Source organism: Zingiber officinale, chromosome 6B, assembly GCF_018446385.1.
Source record: "Zingiber officinale cultivar Zhangliang chromosome 6B, Zo_v1.1, whole genome shotgun sequence".
NCBI classification, from domain to species: domain Eukaryota; kingdom Viridiplantae; phylum Streptophyta; class Magnoliopsida; order Zingiberales; family Zingiberaceae; genus Zingiber; species Zingiber officinale.
The window spans coordinates 108,679,334-108,688,499 of NC_055996.1; positions in this window are offsets into that span (position 1 = coordinate 108,679,334).

Sequence of the window (9,166 nt, forward strand, 5' to 3'; positions counted from 1 at the left end):
AGAAGGAAACTGTGTCCTAGTGATGCTAGGTTGATAATGTCCTCAAGAGGAGCTCATAAAGATTGTCATGTTAAACCCTGCAGGTGGACTTAGTCCGACATGATAATAAGGTTGAGTGGTACTACTCTTGGACTTAGATATTAATTAAATGAGTTGTCAGTAACTCACTTAATTAGTGGACATTCGATATCTTAAACACAGGGAGACTAACACACTCATAATAAGAAGGAGCCCAAAATGTAATTTGGGATTGGTGCGGTAGTTCAATGATAGTTCTCTAGTGGAATGAATTATCATTGATAAAATTAAGTTGTGTGTTCGAAGCGAACTTAATTTTATCGGAGACCAAAACCAATTCCTCCTCGCGGTCCCGATCGTAGCCTCTTATTTATAGAGTACTATACCCACATATACCCACCTTCGATACCCACCTAAAGGGGTCCGGCCAAGCTAGCTTGGGAACCAAGCTAGGGCCGGCCGAAGCTTGGGGTCGGCCCTAGCTTGAACCCAAGCTAGTAGGGCCGGCCATAATTAAATTAAAAAGAAATTTAATTTTAGATTTTATTATTATGTGGAAGATATATTTTAAAGAGAATTAAAATTAAAATATCTCTCTTGTAAAAGTTTTACAAAAGATTAAAGAAAGAGATTAGATCTCTTTCCTTATTTGTAGATTGGAGAGTTTTTTATTTTCTCTTTAAAATTATTCACATGTTAATAAAATTAAAATTATAGATATTTCCTTTTATTAACCATGAAGAGATTTTTAGAGAAATTTTATTTTTTAAAATTTCTGGAAACAAATAAGGAAAGTTTTAATTGTTGATTAAAACTTGTCCAATTTGTTTCCTCTTGATGTGGCCGGCCATCATTGTTTAATTGGGGAAATATTATTTTATTTTTCTCAATTAAATCATGTCAAGGAAATTAAGGAAAATTTGTTGTAATTAAATTTCCTAATTTACCTAGGCCAAGGAATATAAAAGAAGGGGTGAGGGTGCCTTCACAATATACAAGATCTATTATTCCTCTCCCTCTTTTGCTCCTTGGTGTGGCCGGCCATCATCTCCTTCTCTTCCTCTTGTGGTGGCCGAACCTCTCCCTCTCCCTTGGAGTTCTTGTGGTGGCCGGATACTACTCGGAGAAGAAGAAGAAGAAGGAGAGAAAGCTAGCATCTCTTGGAGCTTGGTTAGTATTTTGTTTTTCCTCCTTGGTGAAGTTTCCCTTTGTGGCCGAACCTTGCTTGGAGGAGAAGAAGGTGGTTGGTGGTTTCTCATCTTGGAAGATCGTTGCCCACACAACGTCCGAGGTTAGAAGAGGAATACGGTAGAAGATCAAGAGGTTTTTCTACAAGGTATAACTAGTAATTTCTATTTCCGCATCATGCTAGTTATTTATGGAAATAATACCAAATACAAGAGGCTTACGTTCTAGTATTTCGAATATGTTTTTTCGAAGTTGTGTTCTTTTGTTTCTTTCTTTTCCTTGTGATTTGATTATTCTCTTTGGTTAACCTAAAGTTATTTTAGGAAATTAAATATTAGCTTTCTATTAAAGGTTTTGTCTAGTCGGTGGTGGTTGCTCCCATATCCAAGAAGGCCATGTGCCTCGCCACGTCAGTACTGGGAACCTTTTATGGAAATTAATATTTAATGGAATTAATAACTTAAGGAGACTTGGGTCGAACGTGTTAAGTTCCGCAGGAGATCCAAGTCAAAACCTAAAAGAACAAATAGATTAAGTTTTGGATCAAACGTGTTAAGTTCCGCAGGCAATCCAAAATTTAATTTAAAAGAACACATGGTAGCTAGGAAAAGGTTCAGACCTTTGTACAAAATTTTTGTACAGTGGAACCTCTAGGCTTTCCGAGTAGCAACCAACAATTGGTATCAGAGCTAGGGTTTTGCCTCTGTGTATTTGGTATTTAGTTTAATTATGCACATGTCATACATAATTTAGGCAGGTTAATAGTAGGATGTGCTAACTTTATGGATGCAGGATCCAACTATTATGGCTTTTAGTTAATTATGTGTGTGATTGGACCCTTGGACATGTCAAGGGCAATTTATATGTGTGTGCATGATTGTATTAAAATACAGCATGAGCTGTATTTAGTTTTATTAGGATTTTATTTTTGATCTAGATACATGTACATTCCTTTTATGGAATATAGGATCAAAAATGTAAAATTCTATTTATGTCGCGGATCGAATCTTGCAAAGCGTGGAACCTTCTAAGGACCAGAGGCGCAGCGGAACTCGGAGCAAGATGGATGCGACAGTTAGACCCGGTGGCGGTGGCCAAATATGGCAGCAGCTTCGGATGACAACACACGGAGGACAATTAAAGATAAAAGCCATAATAGTTGAAAATTAGATTTTCCATTTATTGCTTTTATATTGTGCTGTGTGTGCATGTTAGTTTACAAGTTTAGTAGGCTAGCATAGTTAAAATTCCTCATTTATAAATAACTAAGTGGGAGAGGGATTTTTAAGTAAATCCCATGGTCTCCATTACTGGTTTGTAAGTGATGCAAACAAGCTTGCGCGTTGGCTCTGAGTGCCTTCCTCCATAACGGATGAGCTTGTTTGCGGACCACTAGAACAGACTTCCATTTATGGATGACTATAGGAAGTTAATTAAGAGCGTGTGATCTTCCCCAACGGAAGGGGCATAATCTTATTAATGGACTTAGTGTCAAGTAATGGTGTACACTTAGACACATCTAATAGTATCCTCCCCAACGGAGTCACTGCTATTATTTGTGTGACCAAATAATACCAACTATTAATTTTATTTGTCAAAAGTTAGGTTGACAAGATAATAAAATTAATGGGTTAAAACCCTCCTTTTACAAATGTTGAATTTGTATACGTCCACACTAACGTGGCATACAAAATTCACGGTGGTTTAAGGTGTTGGTTAATTTAAAATAGTATTGTTTGAGGAATCAATATTATTCTAAATTTAGAGTTCTGACCAAAAGTTATTTGTGATTCTTAGGATGACTTTCAACCCACTGTCCATCATACTTCAACAAAATAGACTTACGGACCAAATTAGAACCTGGATATTGTTCTTACTGCTGAAAGCTATAAATATGTATTGACCGAGCATTGTCCTGATGCACCCACTGGTGAATCTACCCAAGAGGAGATTGAATATCATAGGAAATGGGTAAAAGCAGATGAGATGGCGCGGTGTTACATTTTGGCTTCAATGTCAAATGTATTGCAACATCAGCATAAAGATTTACCAACAGCTTATGATATTATGAACAATCTCAAGGAACTCTTTGGTCATCAGGATAGGGCTTCTAGACAAGAAGCTATGAGAAAGATAATGACAGCCACCATGCAAGAGGGTACTCCTGTAAGGGATCATATCCTAAACATGATGGCTTATCTGAACGAAATACAGATCCTTGGAGGAGAAATTGATGGGGAAACCCAGATCGATATGATCCTCCAAACCCTACCTAGAAGTTTTGAGCAGTTCCGCCTGAACTATAATATGAATAAAAGGATTTATTCATTAGGGGAACTACTGACAGAACTTCAAGCAGCAGAAGGGTTATTTCGTCACAATGCTCAAATTCACTATGCTGAAAATGGTTCTACTTCTAAACCGAAAGGTAAGAAGAAGAAGAAACAAACTGGTTTAGAAAAGAAAGTGAATAAATCTCAGAGTACGGGATTTAAAGCTGGAATGAAGAAGCCGAAGGGCAAGTGCTTCATCTGCAAGCAGGCAGGACATTGGAAGGCGGACTGTCCTCGTAAGAACCAAAGCAAAGGTATATCTCATACTCTAGTTGTTGAAACATGTTTAGCGGTGTTATCTACCAGCACCTGGTGTGTAGATACGGGAGCCACTGATCATGTCTGCAATTCCTTGCAGGGGTTCCAGGAAACCCGACGACTATCTGAAGGGGAGATTACTGTCTACATGGGCAATGCTACTAAGGTGGCAGCTGTTGCAGTGGGAGACGTCTACTTATCTTTTAGTAGAAATAGAAATTTGGTTTTAAGAAATTGTCTTTATGTACCCAGTTTTAGAAAGAATTTAATTTCAGTTTCTAAACTGTTTTTAGATGGATATTCAGTTTCTTTCAGTAACGATGTAGTTATTAAAAGAAATAAAGTGATTATCTGTTGGTGCATTAGTTGGCAATTTGTATATTTTAAATCCAAATTCTTCCACAAAGCAAAACATGGAAATTTATAATTCATCTTCTAATTCTAATAAGAGAAAAGAACCTTCAGAAATGAACCAAGCATATCTTTGGCATCTAAGGCTTGGTCATATTAACTTAAGTAGGATTCAGAGACTTATAGCCGATGGACTTTTAAGTTCATTAGAGTTGGAAAATTTTCCAACTTGTGAATCTTGCTTAGAAGGTAAATGACCAAGAGGCCGTCAAGGCCAAGGGGTATAGAGCCAAAGAAGTGTTAGAGTTGGTTCACTCGATTTGTGTGGTCCTATGTCCGTCCGTGCAAGAGGAGGTTTTGAATATTTTGTCTCTTTCATGACGATTATTCAAGATATGGATACATTTACCTAATGCGCCGAAGTCCGAGTGCTTTGATAAGTTCAAAGAATACAAGGCGATGTGGAGAAACGACTAGGTAAAAGTATCAAGACACTACTACGATCGTGGTGGCGAATACCTCTTAGGAGAGTTTAGGAATTATTTATCGAGGTCGGATTCAATCCCAATTGTCTCCACCTGGAACACCCCAGAATGGTGTAGCGTAATAAGGAATAGGACTCTTATGGAGATGGTTAGATCAATGATGAGTTATTCAGATTACCAAATTCGTTTTGGATATGCTCGGAAACAGCAGATACGTTCGAACTTAGTACCTTCTAAATCGCTTTCTTCTACTCCCATAGAATTGTGGAATGGGCGAAAACCCGCCTAAGACATATTCGGATATGGGGTAGTCCAACACATGTCTGCTGAAACCAGATCTTGATAAGTTAGAATCTCGCATGTTCGCGTGTTTGTAGGATATCCCAAAGGAACGAAAGGTGGTTTATTTTATAGTCCTAAGACCAAGGTCATTGTTAGCACCAATGCCCAGCTTTTAGAAGAAGATTATATAATGGATCACAAGCCCAGAGTAAACTTGTTTTAGAAGAACTTAGAGAGGACATGTCTACTTCAGCACCAACAAGACAAGATGAAGTACCACAAGAGACCGCAACACGTGTCACACATGATACACAACCACGCATGCCTCGTCAGAGTGGGAGGGTTGTAATGCCTGAAGATTCATGTTTTGGGAGAGTCTTCGGACTTGATCCCTGCTAAACATGAACCCCTATCATATGACTAAGCACTCCAAGATATAGATGCAAGATCTTGGCAAAAGGCAATGAATTCAAATAGAGTCCATGTACTCTAATAAGGTCAGGAGCTTGTAGAACCACCGATGGTGTAAAAGCTTGGATGCAAGTGGATTTACAAAAGGAAAAGAGGGATGACGGAAGGTAGAAACCTTCAAAGCTAGGCTTGTTGCGAAGGGTACACTCGAAAGAGGGAATCGATTATGAGGAAACCTTTTCACCGGTAGCCATGCTTAAGTCTATCCGGATACTCTTATCCATTCTTGCTCATATGGATTATGAGATTTGGCAAATGGATGTCAAGACACTTTCCTTAATGGAAGTCTTGAAGAGAACATCCATATGAAGCAACTGTAAGGATTTATTGAAAAGGCAAAGAGCATCTAGTATGCAAGCTCAATCGGTCCATTTATGGATGAAGCAAGCTTCAGTCTTGGAACATCCGGTTTAATGAAGTAATCCACCATATGGATTTATTCAAAGTCCGGATGAGTCTTGTGTATATAAGAAGTGTAACGGAAACGTGGTGGTATTTCTTGTACTATACGTAGATGATATTTTGTTAATTGGCAACAATGTCAAGGTATTATCAGACGTAAGGGTATGGTTGTCCAAACAATTTGATATGAAGGACTTAGGAGAATGTGCACACATTCTTGGGATCAAAGTTATAAGGGATCGCAAGAAAAGAATGTTGTGTCTATCCCAAGCTTCATATATAGATACAATCCTTGCTCGTTTTAGCATGCAAGACTCCAAGAAAGGTTTCTTACCTTTTAGACATGGAGTAGCTCTATCTAAAGAGATGTCTCCAAAGACATCAAAAGAGATAGAGGACATGAAAGCAGTTCCTTATGCTGTAGGAAGCCTAATGTATGCAATGTTATGTACGAGACCGATATCTGTTTTACCGTAGGCATGGTCAGCAGATCGAGTAACCCTGGACAAGGACATTGGACTGCGGTAAAGCATATATTAAAGTACCTGAGAAGGACTAGGGATTATATGCTAGTTTACCAAGCAGATGATTTGCTCCCTGTGGGTTACACGGATTCAGATTTCCAATCAGATAGGGATAACAGTAAGTCTACATCAGGCTATGTGTTTACTTTAGGAGGTGGAGCCATTTCATGGAGGAGTGTTAAGCAGAAATGCGTTTCGGACTCAACCATGGAAGCTGAGTATGTAGCAGCTTCTGAGGCAGCTAAAGAAGCAGTATGGCTCAGGAACTTTCTAATGGACTTAGATGTGATTCCTGGTTTGCCCAAAATCATCACAATTTATTGTGATAATAGCGGTGCAGTTGCAAACTCGAAGGAACCACGAGCCCATAAGGCAAGTAAACATATAGAGCGCAAGTACCACTTGATAAGAGATATCGTGAAGCGAGGAGAAGTTGTCATCGCCAAGATTGCATCAGCGGATAACCTGGCAGATCCTTTCACTAAGGCCCTTCCGGCGAAAGCTTTCGATCGGCATGTGGAGGGAATGGGAATCAGATGTATGGTAGAAGATATGGCAGCTTAGTCATTAGTATAAGTGGGAGATTGTTGGAGTGTATACTGAAAGCCTAAGCTTTGTAAACATTCATTATGAATAAAGAATCACATTTGGTCTAATTATCTACATTTGTTTGTAGTTGTTCATTTAATTTATATTGTAGATAACATAGTATGTGGTGTCACATACGGAAGATGATGTTATCAGTACTTAAATTATAAGCAGTAGCTCACGTCCAGTCTGGAAAGGAACAAACCATTAGAAGGTCGTAGTGTAATTCGGTATTATTTTATTTTGACTATATAATTACACTAGTACACTCAGAGTGTATTGAGTAGGACCATTTGAGGTCGTTTCTTTTATACTTGATTTGTAAAGGAACAAAGACCTCGGTTGTTATGGAAGTGTGTGCTCTTAATCCTAATATAATAACAAGCACATATGTTTGATATTTATTTCTTTAATTTATCAATGGGTGAGATTTAGTTCGATGAATCAATAAACCCGATAAGTTGGGAAATGGTATCACTCATAGTGTGTGTTGTTGATTATAGAAGGAAACTGTGTCCTAGTGATGCTAGGTTGATAATGTCCTCAAGAGGAGCTCATAAAGATTGTCATGTTAAACCCTGCAGTGGACTTAGTCCGACATGATAATAAGGTTGAGTGGTACTACTCTTGGACTTAGATATTAATTAAATGAGTTGTCAGAACTCACTTAATTAGTGGACATTCGATATCTTAAACACGGAGACTAACACACTCATAATAAGAAGGAGCCCAAAATGTAATTTGGGATTGGTGCGGTAGTTCAATGATAGTTCTCTAGTGGAATAAATTATCATTGATAAAATTAAGTTGTGTGTTCGGGGCGAACATGGGATGCTTAATTTTATCGGGAGACCAAAACCAATTCCTCCTCTCGGTCCCTATCGTAGCCTCTTATTTATAGAGTACTATACCCACAGATACCCACCTTCTATACCCACCTAAAGGGGCCGGCCAAGCTAGCTTGGGAACCAAGCTAGGGCCGGCCTAAGCTGGTTTATGGTGGCCCTAGCTTGAACCCAAGCTAGTAGGGCCGGCCATAATTAAATTAAAAAGAAATTTAATTTTAGATTTTATTATTATGTGGAAGATATATTTTAAAGAGAATTAAAATTAAAATATCTCTCTTGTAAAAGTTTTACAAAAGATTAAAGAAAGAGATTAGATCTCTTTCCTTATTTGTAGATTGGAGAGTTTTTATTTTCTCTTTAAAATTATTCACATGTTAATAAAATTAAAATTATAGATATTTCCTTTTATTAACCATGAAGAGATTTTAAAGAAATTTTATTTTTAAAATTTCTGAAACAAATAAGGAAAGTTTTAATTGTTGATTAAAACTTGTCCAATTTGTTTCCTCTTGATGTGGCCGGCCATCATTGTTTAATTGGGAAATATTATTTTATTTTTCTCAATTAAATCATGTCAAGGAAATTAAGGAAAATTTGTTGTAATTAAATTTCCTAATTTACCTAGGCCAAGGAATATAAAAGAAGGGGTGAGGTGCCTTCACAATATACAAGATCTATTATTCTCTCCCTCTTTTGCTCCTTGGTGTGGCCGGCCATCATCTCCTTCTCTTCCTCTTGTGGTGGCCGAACCTCCCTCTCCCTTGGAGTTCTTGTGGTGGCGGATACTACTCGGAGAAGAAGAAGAAGAAGGAGAAAGCTAGCATCTCTTGGAGCTTGGTTAGTATTTTGTTTTTCCTCCTTGGTGAAGTTTCCTTTGTGGCCGAACCTTGCTTGGAGGAGAAGAAGGTGGTTGGTGGTTTCTCATCTTGGAAGATCGCTGCCCACACAACGTCCGAGGTTAGAAGAGGAATACGGTAGAAGATCAAGAGGTTTTCTACAAGGTATAACTAGTAATTTCTATTTCCGCATCATGCTAGTTATTTATGGAAATAATACCAAATACAAGAGGCTTACGTTCTAGTATTTCGAATATGATTTTTCGAAGTTGTGTTCTTTTGTTTCTTTCTTTTCCTTGTGATTTGATTATTCTCTTTGGTTAACCTAAAGTTATTTTAGGAAATTAAATATTAGCTTTCTATTAAAGGTTTTGTCTAGTCGGTGGTGGTTGCTCCCATATCCAAGAAGGCCATGTGCCTCGCCACGTCAGTACTGGGAACCTTTTATGGAAATTGATATTTAATGGAATTAATAACTTAAGGAGATTTGGGTCGAACGTGTTAAGTTCCGCAGGAGATCCAAGTCAAAACCTAAAAGAATAAATAGATTAAGTTTTGGATCAAACGTGTTAAGTTCCGCAG